The sequence below is a fragment of the Apodemus sylvaticus genome, chromosome X (genome assembly GCF_947179515.1).
Source record: "Apodemus sylvaticus chromosome X, mApoSyl1.1, whole genome shotgun sequence".
NCBI classification, from domain to species: domain Eukaryota; kingdom Metazoa; phylum Chordata; class Mammalia; order Rodentia; family Muridae; genus Apodemus; species Apodemus sylvaticus.
Window position 1 is genome coordinate 41,369,544 of NC_067495.1, and position 19,447 is coordinate 41,388,990.

Consider the following 19,447-nt stretch of genomic DNA (forward strand, 5'->3'; position numbering starts at 1 on the left):
AAAGAAAATACAAAGTAAAAAAGCTCCTAACCAAAAATATACAGGAAAGTCAGACACAATCTAAAGACCAAACCTAAGAATAACAGGAATAGAAGAAAGTGAAGAACCTCAGATCAAAGGGGCAGAAAATATCTTCAACAAAAACATAGAAATAAACTTCCCTAAAGAATGAAATGGCCATGAACATACAAGAAGCCTACAGAACACTAACTAAATTAGGCCAGAAAACAAAATCTTCTCATCACATAATAATCAAAACACTAAATGCAAAGAAAAAAAAAAGAGTATTAAAACAGTAAGGGGAAAAGGTCACATGTAGATGTAGACCTATCAGAATTATAGCAGATTTCTCAAAAGAGACTCTAAAAGCCAGAAGATCCTGGACAAATGTCATCTAGATCCTAAAAGAACACAAATGACAGACTAGGACACAATACTCAGCAAAACTCTCAATTACTATAGATGTAGAAACTAAGATATGCCTTGACAAAAACAAATTCAACACTGTCTTTCAACTAATCCAGTCCTACAGAAGGAAACTCCAGCATAAGAAGTGTGACTATACCCAAGAAGACACAAGAAATTAAAAATCTTACAACAAACCCAGAAAAAGAATCACTCAAACACATAATACCAACTCAAACAACAAAAATAACAGGAACAAACAATCATCTGTCTTTAATATCTCTCAACATTAGTGGACTCATACCCAGCAAAAAGATATAGGCTAAGAGACTGAAACATAAACAGGATTCAGAATTTTGCTACTTTCAAGGAACATACCATCAGTGATGATAACACACATGGCCTCAGAGTAAAAACATTAAAAAAATCTTTTTAACGCAATTGATCACAAGAAACAAGTTGGAGTTGCCATTCTAATATCCAATAAAATAGCCTGTCCACTAAAAGTTATCAAATGAGATGGGGAAAGACAATTCATATTCAACAAAGGAGAAATCCACAAAGAGGAAGTCTCAATTCTGAACATCTATACCCAAAATGAAAGGGTACCCTCATTCATAAATGAAATGTTACTGGGGCTCAAAACACACATTGAGCCTCACACAGTAATAGTGGAAGACATCAACACTTCATTCTCACCAATAGACAGGTCATTGAAACAGAAATCAGAGAAGACACAATGAAACTAAATTATGAAGCAAATGGATTTAACAGATATCTACAGAACATTTCACTACTAAACAAGAGAAAATAACTTCTCAGCACCTCATGATACCTTCTCCAAAATTGAAAATAAGATCAGATGCAAAACAAGCTTCAATAGATACAGGAAGATTAAAGTAATTATGTGCAATCTATCAGATCACAACAGACTTAGGTTAGAATTGATAAATAACAAAAACAAGAGAAATCACACATACCTATGGACACTGAAGAACTCTGTTCTGTGATAACTTGGTTAGGGAAGAATTAAAGAAATTAAAGTTTCTAAAATTTAATGAGAATTAAGGTACAGCATATCCAAAACTATGGGACACAATGAAAACATTGCTAAGACTAAAGTTCATAGCACTGTTTCTTCATAAAGAAATTGGAGAGATACTTTACCAGCAACTTCACAGCACACCTGAAATCTCTAGAACAGAATATAGAAAAATGAAAATAGACCTACATTTGTTACCTTGCACAAAGTTCAAGTTTTACTGGATAAACGAACTCAACATAAAACCAGATAGACTCAATCTAATAGAAGAGAAAGTGGGAAAGAGCCTTGAACTCATTGGCATAGAGGGAAATTTTCTAAACAGAACTCCAATGGCTCATGCTCTAAGATCAAGAATTGATAAATGGGACCTAATGAAACTGGAAAACTACTGTAAGGCAAAGGACAAGGTCAATAAGACAGATTAGCAACCTACAGTTTGGGGAAAAATATTCATTAACCACACATCCAACAGAGGGCTAAGATCCAACATATATAAAGAACTCAAGAAGCTAACCTCCAAAAAAATCAAAAAATGGTGTATAGAACTAAATAGAAAATTCACAACAGAGGAATTTCAAATGGCTGAGAAGCACCTACAGAAATGTTCAAAGTCCCTAGTGATCAGAGAAATGCAAATCAAAAGGACCCTGAGATTCCATCTTACACCAAGAACAATGACTAAAATCAAAGGATGTCGAGAAAGAGAAACACTACTTGATTGCTGGTATGATTGCACACTGGTACAACCATTCTGGAAATTAATCTGGAGGTACCTCAGAAATTGGAAATATATTTACCTGAAGATCCAGCATTGCCACTCAAGTGAGGAATGGGGTTGCTATGCTAGAGTCAAAATTCTGACCCATAATTGTTCCTTTTCGAAAGAATTACAGGGATGGAAATGGAGAGAAGCCTGAGGAAAAGAATGTCCAGGACAGGTCCAAAGTGGGTCCAGCTCAAGGGGAGGCCTTAAGGCCTGACACTATTACTGAGGCTATGGAGTACTCACAAAAAAGGGACCTATCAAGACTGTCCTGTGAAAGACCCAGCAAGCAGCTGAAAGAGTCAAATGAAGATTTTTCAAACCCTACCAATGAACAGAAGTTGCTGACCTCTGTGGTTGAATTAGTCAAAAGCTGAAAGAAACGGAGGAGGAGGGAGACCCTGTAGGAGGATCAGTAGTCTCAGTTAACCTGGACCCCAGAGATCTCTCAAACACTGGGCCACCAACCAGGCAGCATACACCAAATGATATGAGGCCCCCAACACATATACAGCCGAGGACTGCTGAGTCTAGGTTCAGTCAAAGAGTACCTAACCCTCTAGAGACTCGAGGCTCCAAGGAATTTAGAGGTCTGGTGGGGGAGAGGAGACTTATGTGTAGAGACACAGAGTAGGGGAGAAGGTATGGGATTTGTAACATTCTGAGTGTGGACTGGGAGGGGAATTAAATCTGGAGTGCAAAAAATTGAAAATAAGTAAACAAGTAATAATTTAAAAAAAAAAAAAAGGAGAAGAAGAAGAAGAAGCAAACATATCCAGGAGGAGTAGACAGCAGAACATAATCAAACTCAGGGCTAAAATCAATCAATTATAAATGAAGATAATGTTACAAAGAATCAACAAAAGTAATAGTTGGTACTTTGAGAAAATCAGCAAGATATATAAGCCTTTAGCTAAACTAACTAGAGTGCACAGAGAACAGTTGTCAAATTCATGAAATCAAAAATGAAAAGAGGGAGACAACAACAGAAGCTGAGGAAATTCAAAAAAATCATCAGATTCTACTACAAAAGTCTATACACAACCAAAGTGGAAAATCTAGATGAAATAGATGGTTTTCATAAACAGATACAACTTACCAAAGTTAAACCAAATTCAGTTAAAGTATTTAAACTCTCCCATAACCCCAACGGTAATAGAAGTAGTCACTAAAACCTCTAAAACAAAAGAAAGACTAGGGCCCTATGTTTTTCATGCAAAACTATACCAGACCTTCAAGGAAGAGCTAATACCAATACTCTAAAACTATTTATGAAATAGAAACAGAAACAATACTATCTAATTCATTCTATGAAGCCATATTACTCTGATACCTAAACCACACAAAGACTCAACAAAGAAGGGAAACTTCAGGACAATTTCATTTGTCAATATTGATACAAAAATAATCAAATACTTGAAAATCAAATACAAGAACACATCCAAAATGTCATTCAGCACAATTATATAGGCTTCATGTCAGAGATGCAAAGATGCTTCAATAGATGAAAAATCCATCAACTTAATACTCTATATAAGCAAACTCCAGGAAAAAAGTCACATGATCATCTCATTAGGTCCTGAAAAAACTTTCAACAAAATAAAACAGTTCTTCATGTTAAAAGTCCTGGAGCTATCAGCAATATATGGCACATACATACCCATATGCATTATATAGCCAACCAATATCCAGCATCATATTAAGTAGAGAGTAACTAGAAGCAATTCCACTATACTCAGGGACAAGAGAAAGCTTTCCACTCTATTCAATACAGTACTCAGAGATCTACCTAGAGCTATGATATAGCAAAAGAAGATCACGTGGATACAAATTGGAAAGGAAATGGTTAAATTATAACCATTTGCAGATGATAGTATACATAAGTGACCCCCAAAATTCTACCGGAAAACTCATACAGATGATAAACAACTTCGGCAAACTTATTGGATATACAATTAGGTCAAACAAATCAGTAGCCTTCCTTTATACACATGCTAAACAGGCTGAGGAACAAATTACAGAAACAACCTGCTTCATAATAGCAATAAATAATATAAAATTCTTAGTGTAGCCCTAACCAAGCATGTGAAATATGTGTATGACAAGAACTTCAAATCCCTGAAGAAGAAAATCAGAGAAGACCTCAGAAGATGGAAAGAAATCCCATGCTCATGGATTGGTAGGATTAACATAGTGAAAATGACCTTCTTACCAAAAACAATCTACATATTCAATGCAATCCCCATTAAAATTCCAACACAATTCTTCACAGATATGTAAAGAGCAATTTTCAGCTTAATATGGAAAAAAAAGATGGATAGGCAAAAGAATTCTCAACAATAAAAGATCAGTTGAGGGAAACACCATCCCTGACCTCATGCTATAATATTAAGCAATAGTGATAATGGCCACATAGTATTGGAGCAGAGATAAATGGGTAGATTAATTGAATAGAATAAATAGTATACCCAGAAATAATAGCACACACTTATGGTCATTTAATATTTGACAAAGAAGCCAAAATCATACATTGGAAAAAAGAAAGCATCTTTAATAAATTAGTGAAGCCAGTCTAAGTTGCATTCTGCATGTAGAAAAACAAAAATAGTTCCATATTTATCACCATGCACAAAGCTCAATTCCAAGTGGATTAATGACAATAGCATAAAACCAGAAATACTCAATCTAATAGAAAATCTAATAGAAATTGTGAAATAACACATTGGGAACACAGGGATAATTCTCATGAACTGAAGACAAATGTCTCAGTTTCTAAGAACTACAGTTCATAAATGAGACCTCATGAAACTGAAAAGCTTCTGTAAGGCAAAAGGACACTGTCAATAGGACAAATCAACAACCTAGAGATTGAGAAAAATCTTCACTAACCCTACTTCTGATAGATGGTTAATATCCGAAATATATAAAGAACTCAAGAAGTCAATCTCAAAAAATTACAAATAACAAAATTAAAAACTGTGGCACAGAACAAAACAGAATTTCTACAGATGAATCTCGAATGGAAGAGAAACACTTATGGAAATCTTTAACGTCCACAGTCATCAGGGAAATGCAATTCAAAACAATGCTGAGATTTCTCCTTACACCAATCAAAATGGCTAAAATCAAAAACTCAAGTGACAGCACATACTGCTGAGGATGTGGAGAAAAAGCAACACTCCATCATTGATAGTGGCTTTACAAACTGGTACAACCACTCTGGAAATCATTCTTGTAGTTCCTCAGAAAACTGGAAATAGTTCTATCTGAAGACCCAGCTATATCACTCTTTGGCATATATCCAAAAGATATTCTCTCATACTACAAGGAAACCTGTTCCACTGTTTGTAGCAGCCTTATTTTTAATAACCCAAAGCTGAAAACAATTCAGATGTCCCTCAATGGAAGAATGGATACTAAAAATGTGGATCATTTACACAATGGAATACTATTCAGCTATTAAAATTGAGGACATCATTAATTTTGTAGGCAAATGGATGGAACTAGAAAATATGATCCTGGGTGAGGTAACTCATACACAAAAGGACATGCATAATATGTACTCACTGATAAGTGGATATTAAAGTACAGAATAATCAGGATACAACCCATAGATCATAAAAAGTTTAGCATGCAGGAAGGCCCAAGTGAGGATGCTTCAATCCCACTTAGAATGGGAAACAAAATATTTATGGGAGACAGAAGCAGTGAGGTACCTGGTTGAGAGAGGGGAGTGGGAGAGCAAAGGGGAACAGGATCAGGCAAGGGGAGAGGAACAGGAGAGAAGCCCATAGGACCAGGAGAAAGAATGGAAATATGCAATTTATTGGGGTGGGAGGTGGGCGGACCCTATAGAAAGTAACAGAGACCGGGGAGGTAAGAGACTCTCAGGACTCAGTCAGGGTGACCCTAGTTGACCCAACAGTGGAAAGAGGGAACTTGAAGAGTCCACCTTCAAGGTAGCTACAGAGGGCTCCAATTGGAGGGACAGGGTTACCAACCAGCGGTCAAAATTTCTGATCCAGAATTGTTCTTGTATAAATTAAATGGTGGGACAAAAATGGAGATCTAACTGAAGGAAAGTATGTACAGTGACCCGTCCAACTTGGGATCCCCCAAGACCTGATACTATTAGTGATGCAATGATGTGCTTAGAGACCGGAGCCTGGCATGGATATTCTCTGAGTGACCTTGCCAGCAGCTGACTGAGACAGATGTGGATACTGATAGCCACACATAAGACTAATGTCAGGGACCCCTGTGGAAGAATTAGGGGAAGGACTATAGGAGCTGAAGGGAAGGATGACCAGCAGACTCCAATAACCTGCCTCCCTAGGAGAAGCCAGATACTGAGCCACCAATCAGACAGCGTTAATTGACTGCTTCGAGGCTCCTACCACATATACAGCAGAAGACAGGGTGGTCTGTTCTCAGTGGAAGATATACCTAATCCTCAAGGGACTTGAAGCCCCAGGAAAGTAGTATATTGAGGGAGTGTTGGAGAGAGGGAGGACCCTCTCATAAGCAATGGAAAGGTGAAATGGGGTGAGGAACTCTGTGGAGGACTAGGAAGTGTTGCAATGACTGGAATGCAAATAAATACAATTAATAAAAACAGGAATATTATCTCTGTATCAACAATCTTGGCAGCCAATGTTATCAAGTGCACTAAATTCAATAAGACTCACAGAGTCTTCTTATATATTCTTACTTTTGCTTGTCTTAAAATCTTATCTTGTTTTTTCACTAAATAAATAGACATTTATCATAATCTTCTGCATCTGACACATCATTTTGATTACCAGGAAAATCCTTAATTAATGTAGTTATTAACTTTCATTGACAAAATGTGCAAGCTGTGCTAAAACCTACCTACCTGATGTTTCTACCATATTTGGTGTGTGAAGTTATAGCATTTTTGATTTGTATTTGTTTTGTTTCTGAGATTACAAAACAACAAGAACTCCAAAAAAACAATAACCACATGTAATCATTTCCCTAATAAAATAGGTTATGCCATATAACCTGAACCCATACTCATGACTAATGATCATTCATATTTTGCTCAGAATAAACAATCGCTTTTTTCCATTAGAATTAAGGAGTATAATTTTATGAATCTAATGTTAGAATTTATCTGCCTTTCATACCCCAATATAAGTATCCTTTCCTTTTCATAGAAACCAATGGGCTCCCTATTGGAGACAATCTAGGTTATTCCCTAGGTAAAAGACTCCCAGGAGTCAGAATCTCTCACTGGGGGAAATGATATCATGACAAAGAAGGTGGTTTAGTTCCTTTTCTATTGCTGTGATAAAATACCCTAGAGGACATGGGCACAGGAGAAATGTTCCTGAACACATCACCAATAGCTTATGCTTTAAGATCAAGAATTGACAAATGGGACCTCATAAAATTACAAAGTTTCTGTAAGGCAAAGGACACTGTTAAAAGGACAAAATGGCAACCATCGAATTGGTAAAGGATATTCACCAACCCCACATCTGATAGAGGGCTATTATCCAATATATACAAAGAACTCAAGAAGTTAGACCCCAGGGAACCAAGTAACCCTATTAAAAAATGGGGTACAGATCTAAACAAAGAATTTTCACCTGAAGAAATTCAGATGGCCGAGAGGCACCTGAAGAAGTGCTCAACATCATTAGTCATTAGGGAAATGCAAATAAAAACAACCCTGAGATTTCACCTCACACCACTCAGAATAAGTAAACTCAGGAGACAGCAGGTGTTGGCAAGGATGTGGAGAAAGAGGAACACTTCTCCACTGCTGGTGGGGCTGTAAGATGGTACAACCACTTTGGAAATCAGTCTGGCGGTTCCTAAGAAAACTGGACATGACACTTCCAGAGGCCCTGCTATACCTCTCCTGGGCATATACCCAAAGGATTCCCCGGCGTGCAATAAAGACACATGTTCCATTATGTTCATAGCAGCCTTATTTATAATAGCCAGAAGCTGGAAAGAACCCAGATGCCCCTCGAAGGAGGAATGGATACAGAAGATGTGGTATATTTACACAATGGAATACTACTCAGCAATTAGAAACAATGAATTCACAAAATTTTTAGGCAAATGGTTTGATCTGGAAAATATCATCCTAAGTGAGGTAACCCAGTCACAAAAGAATACACATGGAATGCAATCTCTGATAAGTGGATATTAATTAGCCCAGAAGCCCTGAATACCCAAGGCACAAATTGCATAACAAATGACTCCCATGAAGAAGTATGGAGAAGGTCCTGATCCTGGAAAGGATTGGTCTAGCATTGGAGGGGAATATAAGGACAGAGGAAAAAAAGGAGGGAGGTGATTGGAGAATGGATGGAGAGAAGAAGGTTTTTGGGACATATGGGGAGGGGGGATTCAGGAAAGGGGAAATCATTTGGAATGTAAACCAAGAATATAGAAAATAAAAATGTTTTAAAAAAAGAACAAAAAAATAAAATAATAAAATAATAATATTTAAAAAACCCTCTCAGAACAGACAAAAAACATCATCCAACTCTATGTTGTATATAGAAGACTTTAAATTCAGACATAATTTTAATATAAATGAATAGAAATAAATATTTCAAAAAGAAATGTGAAGAGATATATTATCATATGGAAAAATAAACAGTAAAACAAAAGAATTATTAGAGTTAAAGAAATGATATTTGAAAATGACAAAATTCTTGGATTATCAATAAAACACAAATATCTGTATTTGAATCTTACCCCTAGTTCTTTAGTTTTATTCTCCTTTTTGCTGTTTTTGGTTTTGGTTTTGAGAGATTACCTCTCAATAACAGAATTCACTATATAGTCAGGCTGACCTTTACTGCACGTGAATACTCCTGTCTCAGCTTCCTGTTGGTGGTATCAGGAAGACTGTGGAAGAATTGAGGAAGAGTATATGTCAAGTGTTTTTGTGATGTAAATATCAAGTCGTTGGTTACTATTTTGGAAAACAGAGATGGGGTATTCAATTAAAAAAATTACTTACTATAAAATTATAACCCATAAGCATCTCACATATGCAACATTATTTTTATCTCTTTATTGTGGAAATGTTTTGCTCAAGATAGTGTAACTTTCACTTGGCTTAAAATGAAGGAGCAGATACACAGTATAGTATAAAAAGGATGCCGCCTAGTATCTGCAGATGTAGCTGGGCCTTTATCTTATGTGGGGGCTAGGCTTACTTCAAAAGACATAATCCTCTGGCTTTCACATTTAGATTTATTTTTCTCTTTGTTACAATTATCTGTAGATCAGATTTTATATGATAGAAGCAGAAATGTTGCTTAAACACATTATTCTTCATAGAGCTACAAATTTGGATATTAAAACAAAAATCCTCTTCCTCAGTAGTTGCATAAAGTACTGCCGAGAATTCTGATTCACTTAGCTAAATCACTATTGGTCCACTTATTAGTGAGTGCATACCATGATTCATCTTTTGAGTCTGGGTTACCTCACTTAGTATGATGTTCTCCAGCTCCATCCATTTGTCTAAGAATTCCATGAATTCATTGTTTCTAATGGCTGAATAGTACTCCATTGTGTATATATACCACATTTTTTGCATCCACTCTTCTGTTGAGGGATAGAACAAAATCAGAACAGGGAAGTGGGAAGGGTTGGGTGGGAAAATAGGGGGAGGGAAGGGGACTGATGGGACTTTGGGGGAGTGGGGGGTCCAGAAAAGGGGAAATCATTTGAAATGTAAATAAATATATCAATAAATTTAAAAAAATGGTAAGGAAAAAAATCGCTATTGGTCCAACCCTGACCCAATTGACGGACATGTATTCAGAAGAGCATATTTGTATTAACAGGAGCATGCTAATCTTGAGAAAATAGTGGGAAAAAAACACCCACTCCATCCTACGATATAAAAGTTAGGTTTTACACATTGAAATCCGCTCCACGTAGGCAGTGAATCTTGAACAAACTATACTACCACTCCTGGGCTTCAATTTCTAAAAATCAATATTGAAATAATAAAAGCAACTAACTTAGAGAATATCTGCATTAATTAAATTAAGTAATTCATACTTTAAAAATAGGAGAGAATGATCACCAGCAACAATTGCTGTAATTTTAATGAATATTTTTATAACTATTAGAAGGGAACTATATTCATATAAAATGATAGCATGCTATTAGAGTTTCAAAACAATGCCTTTCAGCTTTTATATTATTTTAAAATCAATATGATCATAATCAATGTTACAACAAATGTAAAAGAGAGAAAATGGAGAATAAAGGAAAGGAGAGAAAAGAGTAGTTCCTATTAGATGTTGACATAGATTTGAAGGAAAGCAAAATAAAGGAGAGGTGAGAATAAGAAGGTATATTTAAGGAGAAGGGAAGGAAAAAGAGAGGGGAAGGAAGGAACTGCATCCATGAACCTGAACATTCACAGTATTTGCAGCTCTTCCTTTGGTATCCTGACATTGCATATTTACATTCCTCATGCTTCATGCTCTGATTTGCTTCACCAGGCAGAGTCACTGTGTCTCATCAATTAACACTGGTTCCCAAATCTGCAGCTGTGAATTTCTAATGACTGTTGATTTCAATGTGATACATTATTGTATTATAATAAATGTCAGTTTTCATCACCTCAAATGCCCTCATGACATAATATGAATTGAAAGATATGCAAATCTTCTTCCCAGATATTACTAATTAAATGCAGGTTTAGGATGGGCAGGCACCTCCTAATTAGTTCTGAAGTAATCAGGAGAAATCACACTTGATTATATGCTGCAAATTTGCTTTAGGAATTTCAGGGCCAACATTTACTACTGTAGAAATTAGAGAGGCCAACATTCAGCCTTTTATTTTTCCAAAGGCACTTCATGTCTCATCTCTTAGTTTCTTCAAAACATCTCCTCCCATTTTATATTCACAATTTACAGTCAGTCAAGAACTTGCTTTGCTTTGCATATTGCACTTGGACCACCAACCAGGATGAAAGGCAAATGTCACACAGTTCTAAAGATACACAATAGTCAAAGAGCAAAGCACTCACACAGCTGTTTGGCAGCTTTAATCAGAAATCACTGGGAAATGTCCAAATCCCAGGCATTGCAGCTAAAGGGAACTGGAGAACTGGCAATGATGGTAGATAATTATATACAAAAATGGATTTTAAAATACTTCTAGATTTATTTAGGAATCGATCCATTTTTATGTATATTTACTTCACAATCATGTGAGGGACATTCTATGTTTATATGTCTTAGTTGGAATAACAAATATTTAAACCTTTTACTGTGAAGTCTGTGGCATTTGAAGCAAACCACATCTCCTGGCAGTTAGTAAATAATGATACACTTATGAAATCCAAAGAATATTCTGAATGAGGAACAGCCAGGGAGAGAGAGAGAGAGAGAGAGAGAGAGAGAGAGAGAGAGAGAGAGAGAGAGAGAGAGAGAGAGATTGTTTCTGTTTCATTTGCTCAAATCACTTCCAGTGTTGTGAGATGCATCTCAGTTCAAGATGAAACACTATCCTTAGTGACTAAGATTTTCTATCCGTTATTTACAGGAGTCATTCTGTTTTCTACTTAAATAATACAACGATGATTATGTCTCTGATATGATGGTGGGTTGGGCCTCAGAGCTCAGGGAATGCCACTTTATGACCATTGGTCATAGTTACTTTAGACCAATAACTACTAGAGTAAAATAAAATTCTTATACACATTGCAGTATTCAATGTTTGAATAGGACTTTCCAAGTTACTCTGTTAGATTGAATTTAATAGCTAATATCTTAGGGGGTTTGTTGGTGGTGATAAAATTATATACAATTAAATATTAAATAACTAAATTATTTTAAAATTAAATTAAAATGTTTAAAAACATATAATTACAAAATATCAATTATAAAACAGTAACAGTCAGGAAAACAGGTTTATTTTCAGACTAGTCCACTACAATGGTAAGGTCACAACAACCTGAACTTGAAGCAACTAGTCAAATTTCATTTATAGTCAAAAAGCAGAGAGCAATAAATGCCTGACTCTACTCAGGATCCCTTTCAATTTATATATTCCAGGATCCTAGGTAGAGGGTGGTACCACCTAGAATGGGCATGCTTTCCCTCGTCAACCAATGTAATCCAAATTGTCTACCCCATATAATACAACATGCAACAAAATCAAGCAAATCCTTCTTTGAGACACCCTTCCCAAGTGATTCTACTTTCCTATTTAAAAGAAACTATTATGTTTTCATCTATGATGTTCAGCCATTTCCTCTGAACGTCTTAAATCTTGGAACAAGCTGCTTAAGACTCAGTATTTTAATTTATTTTTTCTTAATATTTTTATTAGATATATTCTTCATTCACATTTCAAATGTCCCATTTCGTGGTCCTCCCCCCACCCCCGCAAAGTCTCATAACTTATCTCCCCTCCCCCAGTTCCCCAATCAACCCTCTCCTGCTTCCTTGTCCCAGCATTTCCCCAGATTGCTTCATCAAGCCTTACCAGGACCAAGGGCCTCTTCTCCTTTTGATGTCCAACAAGGCCATCCTCTGCTGCCTATGTGTCTGGGGCCATTGGTAACACTACACACACTCTCTGGTTGATGGTTTTGTCTCTCGGAGCTTTGGGAGTACTGGGTGGCTCATATAGCTGTTCCTACTACAGCTCTGCAAACCCCTTCAGCTCCTTGGATCCTTTCTCTAGCTCCCCCATTGGGGACCCTGTGCTCAGTTCAATGGCTGGCTGAGAGTGTCCCCCTCTATATTTGTCATGCATTAGCAGAGCCTCATAGGTGACAACTATATCCAGCTCCAGTTAGCAAGTACTTGTGGCCATCTATAATAGTTTCTGGGTTTTGTAACTCTATATGGAATGTATCACTAGGTGGGGTACCCTCTGGATGGTCCTTCCTTCAGACTCTGCTCCAAACTTTGCCTCTGTATCTCCTTCTGTGGGTATTTTGTTCCTCCGTCTAAGAAGAACCAGAGTATGCACATTTTTTTCTTCCTTCTTGGGCATCATTTGATGTGTGTATTGTGTCTTAGATATTCCAAACTTCTGGGCTTATATCCACTTATGAGTGCATACCATGTGTGTTCTTTTGTGATTGGGTTACCTCACTCAGGATGGTATTTTCCACTTCCATCCATTTGTCTAGGAATTTCATAAATTCATTTTTAATAGCTGAGTAGTATTCTATTGTGTAAATATACCACATTTTCTGTGTCCATTACTCTGTTGAGGGACATCTGGGCTCTTTCTAGCTTCTCGCTATTATAAATAGGGCTGCAATGAACATAGTGGAGCATGTGTCCTTATTAGATGTTGGAGAATCCTGTGGGTATATACAGGGTCCTCCAGTAGTTTTATGGCCATTTTTTTGAGGAACCACCAAACTGATTCTAGAGAGAATCTTTCCATCCTACCAGTATGTTCCTACAACCCATGAAACAAATACTTCAAGATTACCCTTGATCTTATATACTAGTCTTTTTGTTATGACTTATAACAGTCACAGAAAAGAAGCCAAGACAAAGATGAGCTAATAATTCAAAGTTTTATCCAAAATTCTAATTCATAAAAGTCCTTACACTTGAAATGCAGCAATGGGTCACTAAACTGAAAAGGTAAAGAAATAATTCAAGCATAATCTAGGATTGTTCAAGAAAACAATGCTTAAATCTATTGAAAATATCTGACTTAAATCAATGTAGATAGAAAAACATGTATGTTAAGTCTAAATCCAAATTCTTCATTGTACTTCATATAAATTAGTTGGTGAAATTATTCAATTTGATTATACAAAATTAACCTAATTTCCCACACCTGCATTTATTCACTTATTATATCAATGAAGGAGTTATACAATAACACCTCCATAACAATTGCACTGAAAATATTTCAAGTTTAAACTTCATAAAGCAATGACTAACATTTGCTCTCTATAAACAGGCTTTCACCAGTAAGGTACACTCATGGTTTTGGGATGACTACTCTAATTGTTAGTGTTGATTGTCAAATTGACAGGATCTAGAATCACCTCTGATACAAACTTCTGGCCATTTCTGAGGGAAAACCTAATTTTGTTTATGTGTACAATATATCTTGGTTATATCCATTTTTCATCATTCCTACCCATCCAAGATATCTTCCACCTCCCTCCCAAATGCAAGCCTTATATTTTTTTGGAAAAAAAAAAAAAAAAACAGACCTAATACCAGTACTCTAGAGGCAGAACCAGGTGGATATCTGCAAGATAGAGCGTAGCCAGTTATACCTACTGAGTTCAAGGAGAGCCAATCCTATATTGAAATACTCGGTATTAAAAAAAAATAGCCCACCATATCTAAGTAGTAGAGCCTATATACACGTATATGGAAAAAGTAATCCACTGATGCATAGGCAATTTACCAATGGCTGCCACACAAAGAACAGTGACCAATAACTCTTAGAAAAGAGGTTATCTGGCACTGAATTTCCATTTAATCCATTTAATATTCCATGTCCTCTGAGAACAGTGTTGCTTGTCCATGTAGGATAGTTCTATCCAAACTTCCTGTATATTTAATTAACTTAACTAATAGAATTGAATAAGGCATCTTTATACATCCTTAGTTTTGGTTAAGCCAATACCTACAAGTTGTTTTCCCAGTAGGAGAAAATGCAGGTATGACCTGGCAGTCGGCCTACCTGGCACATTGCACTTCGAATTAAAGACACACCATGTCTCTGAGTGTTCCAAGAAGTAAGAACACAAAAGTCTGAAGTAGTATGAATAGCCCCTAGAGGGTCTGCTCATGTGTGTGTTCTCAATAGCTCCTTTAATATGATTCTTCTGCATAAGGTCACTGGTACTAAAGAGCTCACTGTCCAATCTTAGGTAATGTGCTAACCATTATAATCTATAGGCTTCCACTGTATATGTAGGTGGGCACCTTCATTAAAGCAAGTGCTGTTGCCATTCCATAAAACTGTCTCCAGAGTGGTTCATCTCCGCACCGATTATCAACCCACTGGAATTTCAGAATTGTCACAGAATGCTATTGAGCTATTGAGAACACAGAATGCTCCAGTAAGGACTGCACTGGCATTCTCCAGTAAGGACCCCAACTCTTTCCTTCATGCTAACTTAAAATGTTTAGGTCCGTACTCCTTGCTTTTCATTATTTCATATCAGTTGTGTTATACTATCTCCTTTATATACTCCTTTGTACTATTTACATTTATTTACCCACTTAAATCTGGTAGCAAGATCATATTTTTTTTCATGTAGATTTTTGATATTCATTAATTTTGGTTAGTCCGTTGCCTCCATATTTCCCCATGTCCAATATTTTAATACAGGCCTGAATATTTCTTACCCTGCAGTATGCCTTTTCTCTACTTTCTTCTCACCTGTATTATAGTATCCTGCCTCCATAAACCAATGCCACCACCCACTGACCTACATTATTTTCCTGATTTTGACATGTACTCGAGAATAAAGAGAAAATTTGAAGCTAGACTAGAAGTTACATATGAGAGAGAATATGTAGCATTTATATTTGAAGGTTTGGGTAGCCACATTAAGTATAATTTTTCCTGTGCTATCCATTTATGTATAAATTTCTTTTTTATTTATTTTCTATATTCTTTGTTTATATTCTAAAAGCTTTCCCCTTTCACAGTCCCCCCCCATAAGTCCTCTACTCTACATCCGTTCTCCTATCTTCCCCCCTCCCTTTTCTCTGTCCTGGTGCAGCCCCCCCCTACAATGCAGGATCAAGCCTTTCCAGGATTAGGGCCCTCTTCTTCCTTCTTCATGGGAATCATTTGATATGCTAATTGTATCTTCAGTATTCAGAGCTTCAGGGCTAATTAATATCCACTTGTCAATGATTGTGTTCCATGTGTATTCTTTTGTGATTGCGTTACCTTAATTCAGCATCCTTTCATGCTAAAAGTCCTGGAAAGAACAGGAATTTTTTTTTTTTTTTTTTTTTTTTTTTTTTGTGACTGCATTACCTCGCTTAGGATGTTACTTTCCAGTTCCATCCATTTGCCTAAAAAGTTCAAAAATTCATTGTTTTTAATTGCTGAATAGTACTCCATTGTGTATATACACTACATTTTCTGTATCCATCCCTCCATTGAGGGATATCTGGGTTCTTTCCAGATTCTGGCTATTATAAATAAGGCTGCTATGAACATAGTGGAGCATGTGTCCTTATTGCATGCTGGGGAATCCTCTGGGTATATGCCCAGGAGAGGTATAGCAGGATCCTCTGGAAGTGTCATGTCCAGTTTTCTTAGGAACCGCCAGACTGATTTCCATAGTGGTTGTACCATCTTACAATCCCACCAGCAGTAGAGGAGTGTTCCTCTTTCTCTACATCCTGGCCAACACCTGTTGTCTCCTGAGTTTTTAATCTTAGTCATTCTGACTGGTGTGAGGTGAAATCTCAGGGTTGTTTTGATTTGCATTTCCCTAAGGACTAATGATGTTGAGCATTTCTTAAGGTGCTTCTTGGCCATAACTTTCCATTATGTATATGTACCATATTGTTGCTATCCATTCATCAGTTGATAAACATCTAATTTAATCCATTTTCATAATGATTGTTAATAGATCCACAGTGAACAGGCATGTATCAATACCTCAGAGGATATTTCTTCATTAGGTTAAATGGAATGGGAAATTCACACTAAATATGAATGCCACCATTGCATGGGCTAGAGGACTGGGGTAAATATAAAGAAGAAAGCAACCTGAAACTAGTACATATTTCCTGATTGTGTCTGCAATGTGTCTAGCTACCTCAAGATTCTGCCAAAATGAGTTTATATTACTTCATTTTCTGTTTCTATGATAATATATCATGGCCAAAAAACAACTTATGGGAGACAATTTAATTTTACTAGAATAGTGTCAGGGGAATGGGGAATAATATTTCATCATAACAGGGAGGTATAGCTGCTGGCATGATAAAAGGATCAGGGAGCTGAGAGAGTATATTTTGACCATAAGCTTGAAGCAGAGGGCATGAATTGAAAGTGGATTGGGACACTGAAGCTTGTGCAGGAGAAAGTGGGGAAGAGCCTTGAACACATGGGTACAGGGGAAAAATTCCCAAATAGAACAACAATGGTTTATGCCCTAAGATCAAGAATCAACACATGGGACCTCATAAAATTCAAAAGCTTCTCCTCCATTGTTGGTGGAATTGCAAGCTGGTGCAACTACTCTGGAAGTCAGTATAGTGGCTCCTCACAAAATTAGACATAGTACTACCAGAAGACCCAGATATACCACTTATGGACTTAAACCCAGAAGATGCTCCAACATGTAATAAGGACACATTTTCCACTATGTTCATAGAAGTCTTTTTTATAATACCCAGAAGCTGTAAAGAACCCAGATGTCCTTCAACAGAGGAATGGATACAGAAAATGTGGCACGTTTATACAATGGAATACTACTCAGCTATTAAAAGCGATGAATTCATGAAATTCTTAGGCAAATGGATGGAACTAGGAAATATCGTCCTGAGTGAGGTAACCATATCTCAAAAGAACATACATGGTATGCACTCACTGATAAGTGGATATTATCTCAAAAGCTCATAATAAACAAGATACAATTCACAGACCAAATGAAGCTCAAGAATAAGGAAGACCAAAGTGTGAGTGCTTTGGTTCCTCTGAGAAAGGGAACAAAATATTCACAGGATCAATTATGGAGATAAAGTACAGTACAAAGCCTGAAGTAAAGGCCATCCAGAGACTTGGGGATTCATCCTTTAAACAGTCACCAATCCCTGACACTATTGTGGCTGCTAAGAAATGCTTGCAGAAAGGAGCCTGATTATGGCTGTCTCCTGAGAGGACCTTCCAGAGCCTTACAAATAAAGAGGCAAATGCTCGCAGCCAAACATTGTACTGAGCACAGGGTCTCCAATGGAGGAGTTAGAGAAAGGACTAAGGAAGCTGAAAGGGTTTGCAACTCATAGGAAGAACAACAATATCAACCAACCAAAACCCCCAAAGCTCCCAGGGACTAAGCCACCAACCAAGAGGTACACGTCTCCAGCTGCATTTGTAGCAGAGAAATGCCTTGTCAGGCATCAATTGGAGGAGAGGTCCTTAGTCCTGTGAAGGCTCGTTAGATGCTCCAATGTAAGGAAATCAAGGGAATGTAGATAGGAGTGGATTGGGTGGAAGAACATTCTTTTTTTTTTTTTTTTTTTTTTTTTTTCATGATAAAATTGAAGATTTATTTTATGGAAAATTATACAGATAAAATGGTAGGCATAAAATATTTCTAAGTTGATTGAAAGTAGAATTAAAAACATTTTCTAATAAAATTGAAGATCTACATGAAAAATATTTCTAATAACATTAAAGAAATATATATATAAAGGTTAAAATTGAAAATTATGCAGATAAAATGATAGGCATAAAAATATTTCTATGTTGATTGAAAGTGGAATTATAAATATCTTCTGATAAAATTGAAGATTTACATGGAAATATTTCCGATGTAGAAAAACATGTTAAAATCGACTATTTCATGGAAAATTATACAGATAAAATGGTAGGCATAAAAATATTTCTACGTTGATTGAAAGTTGAATTATAAGCTTTTTCTGGTAAAGTTGAATATTTACATGGAAAATATCTCTAATAAAATTGAGGCAATATGTAGACAAACATATTAAATTGAAGATTATCATGGAAAATAATACAGAAAATGGTAGACATAAAAAGACTACTAAATTAAATGGAAGAGGAATCACAAACATTTTTTTGATAAAATTGAAGATTTACATGAAAAATACTTGTTAATCTATGCCTTTTTATTGGGGAACTGAGCCCATTGCTGATAGGAGATATTAAGGAATAGTGATTGTTGCTTCCTGTTATTCTCCATGTTATTTTTATGCTTGTGTGGTCACTTTCTTTTGGGTTTGTTGGAAGAAGATTACTTTCTTGTTTTTTCTAGGGTGTAGTTTCCCTCCTTGTGTTGGAGTTTTCCATTAATTATCTTTTGTAGGGCTGAATTCATGGAGAGATATTGTGTAAATTTGTTTTTGTCATGTAGTATCTTGGTTTCTCCATCTATGGTGATTGAGAATTTTGCTAGGTATAGTATCCTGGGCTGGCATTTGTGTTCTCTTAGGGTTTGTGTGAGATCTTCCCTGGATCTTCTGGCTTTAATAGTCTCTGTTGAGAAGTCTAGTGTAATTCTG